This window comes from Etheostoma cragini, unplaced genomic scaffold (assembly GCF_013103735.1).
Source record: "Etheostoma cragini isolate CJK2018 unplaced genomic scaffold, CSU_Ecrag_1.0 ScbMSFa_4662, whole genome shotgun sequence".
Taxonomy (NCBI): Eukaryota; Metazoa; Chordata; class Actinopteri; order Perciformes; family Percidae; genus Etheostoma; species Etheostoma cragini.
Window position 1 is genome coordinate 1,733 of NW_023269055.1, and position 3,640 is coordinate 5,372.

Sequence of the window (3,640 nt, forward strand, 5' to 3'; positions counted from 1 at the left end):
TAGAAAATATCTTTTGTTATACGCGTTGTAAACTTGCTGTTATGTTACTGAAAATACCATTACAACATTGGACTTGAGCAAAGCAACATTGTGTCCGTGTGTAAACTTCTATTTACCCCTTTTACAGGGGCGCAACATTTGGAGGCACCGCTGGGATGGTGTGCAGCTTGGTCCAGCATCCACAAGGGGTGTCCCCAGCCGTCACACATCTCTTTTAAATAACCCAGAAATTAGTAACCGGAGGTGGATCAGCAACAGTGGGATTCCGACCGTCTTAGGGGCAGCTTGCATGTGATCTGAGGTATTTCTACATACCAGGAGAACTGTTATAACTACCCTAAGGATTGAAAGAGACCACGTCACTGCTAGTACCCACACCGTGCTTGAAAGATGGAGTCGACAGAGTTAGAGGAATTACAGCTTGAAGTAATAAGAGAGTTGTGTCTGCTGCCCAGGGAAAGTCTGGTGGAGATATGCGACTATCTAATCAGTGAAGGAGGAGAATTTGAGAATGTTACTGACCAAGGCCGGACTGCCCTCATCACACTAATTTCAAATCACATACAGAGAACAGGTCTAGAAGAGATTGAGGATAAAGGCATGTCTGAATTACTTCATCTCCATGACAAACTTTCTGAGCTCCAGGCAGCTGGTAAAACTAGCACACCAAAACAAGACGAGCAACAGAATAAATAGAAGGAAGAGGAGGACAGAATATTGAGGGAAATTGAGGCCTTGCAACTCCGGTTGGCAAGCACACAGAAACAGATTGGGAAACAGGAGAAAAGAGAAATGAAAAGCATCGCCCCCACCAGTCAGCCACTACAGAGCGCGGTCCACAGTCCTGCACCTCACCTATGGCACAAAGACTTTAAGATCGCTGGCCAAATTGGTGAGCCCGGTCAGAAAGACAAGCTGACTTTTTCAAGCCTAGCACGACAAATTGAACATGGCTTAAGCAAGGGGTTCCCTGAACTTGAGATTGTAGATGCAGTGATTAGAGCAATATCCCCTGGCATGCAGCTTCGAAGTTATTTAGAGGGCAAAGCTAGCTTGCCTTTACCCACATTGAGGCGTATACTACGTTGTCACTATCAAGAAAAAAGTGCGACCGAACTTTTCAAGCAGCTGACGTCAGAGGTGCAGGGCATCAAAGAGACCCCACAGAGTTTCCTTATTCGCGCCTTTGATCTGAGGCAAAAAATCTTGTTTGCGTCGCAGGAAGCGGAATCCGGCCTCAAATATGACCCTGGATTAGTGCAAAAAATGTTTCTCCACACCGTGTTAACTGGCCTACAGAATAACAACATCAGGCGTGATCTTCAGCCTTATTTGGAGCAAGTGGACATTTCTGATGAACTGTTGCTCGAGCGAATGAACACAGCATGTGCCTATGAAACCGAGAGACAGAACAAGAAAAGAATGTGAGGACAACAGAAGCCTGTTTCCGCCCACTCAGTCCAGTCGAGCGATGCTCCTGCTGAAAAGACACCAACCCAACAAAATTCCAAAGTTTCCCCAGTTGTTCTTTCCCAGCTAGAGGAAATTAAATCTGAAATGGCTCTTTTGAAAGATCTCAAAGCTGAAGTGTCTCAAATAAGGGAGTCCATGCAACAGCCCCAGCATATGCCTAGACAGCCACGGCCAGCAGAGGGAGACAATGGTGCATCAGGACTGCAATTCTCAGGACAGCAGGTGCAGGATCTGTCCCAACAGGGCTACTGGTTTACTTCGAACCCCAGACAACAAGGAGGAACTGCCCAGTATCAGCAAAGGTTTGCCCCACAGCGCAGCTTCCCCCCAGCAAATCGTGGACAAAGGAGAAAATGTCTGAGCTGTCAGCAGAGGGGAACTGGAGATTATTGCACACACTGTTACAGGTGTGGCAGCAGGGAGCACTTCCTGGCTGGCTGTCGAGCAAGGGAGCAGCGACAGTTTGGAGGTGAGACTTTAAATGGGGGAAGGTCACTCGCACGGGACGGGGAGTGACTGCTAATAAAGGAAGGTCTCAGCAATGTGCACATTGTGGACAAAAAGGTGAGGGAGCAGTCTTGAAACAATGTGGATCTTGTAAGAAAGTGCTCTACTGTTCTAGGCCATGCCAAGTTGATAATTGGGACGAACACAAAAGAGAATGTGGACCTCCCTCATGTATGATTATGAACACTAGCCCAAAAAGAGAAAAAAAAGCTAAAAGAGCACCATTGGTAGGAGAGAAGCACATTGTTAATTGCTTCATCCAAGATAAAAAGGTCCAGGCTTTGTGGGACTCAGGCTCCCAAGTGACAATAATCGATGAGCTATGGAAAGAAGCACACCTACCAGACCTAAGAATAAGAGACATTTTAGAAATTCTAGATATTACCCCAGATTTTGACATAAAGGCAGCAAATGGGGAAAGTATGCCATACACAGGCTGGGTTGAGGCAACTTTCAGATTAGCGTCAGGGGCTGCATCCAATATAGAAGTTATTGTCCCCATACTTGTAATGAAGGGTGGGCAGCTTATTCAACCAATCATTGGGTCTAATGTAATTAAGATCATTATAGACAGTGAACTGAAACAGTCTAACATCACTGATCAGGAACAACTGAGCAGAACAGTAAGAGCAGCATTCCCAGGCCAAGCGAAGGCTTTTGTAGAACAGGTAACGGCTGTTGTAGGGCAAGTCACTAACAAGCAGGTGGATGAGTTTGTTGTCAAGACAAAAAGGGAGAGGATCAACATACCTAAACACACTTCAGTCAGAGTTGAGTGCCATGTAAAAATCGACTCCCCACAGGAAGATAAAACACTTTTCTTTGAGCCTGATGTAAACCCCCGCTGGACTGAGGGACTTGAACTGTGTGACATGCTCGTAAAAGTAAATAAGGGCAAAAAAAAAACCTCTATTATTATAAATGTCCAGAATCCCACTGATCATGAGATAGTGTTAGCAGGAAGGACTGTACTCGGGACTGTCCAGCAGGTTCAAGCAATCTACCCAATCGCCACACTAGAGGGGCCCCGCCCTTCACCTCCCGCTACAACAAATCTCATCAGAGCTGACAGGGATCAAATTACTGGGGAGGTTTGGGATCCACCAGTGGACCTGACCCATCTCAGTGGGCCAGAACGAGAGATAGTTCACAAGATGTTAAGAGAGGAGTGTGCCTCCTTTTCTAAAACAGATGATGATATTGGCTGCATCGAGAAACTGCAACTTAGCATCTCCCTGAAAGATACCAAGCTTGTAGCAAAAGCATATGTCTCAGTGCTGAGGCCTCTTTATCAGGAAATGAAGGCCTACTTGAATGACCTCATTGCACAGGGTTGGGTGGAGAAGTCTAACTCACCATATGCATCACCAGTCGTGTGTGTTCGGAAAAAAGATGGGAGTCTGCGACTGTGTATCGACTTCCGTGAAGTGAACAAAAAGACGCTCCCTGACCGCCAGCCTATTCCCAGAGTGCAAGAGATAATGGATGGCCTAGGAGGAAACTCGTGGTTCTCTCTGTTGGATCGAGGGAAGGCATATCATCAGGGATTTATGGCGAAAGAGAGCAGACCCATAATTTCAAATCAATTTTATTTATAGTATCAATTCATAACAAGAGTTATCTCAAGACACTATACAGATAGACAACACTCCAGAATTTA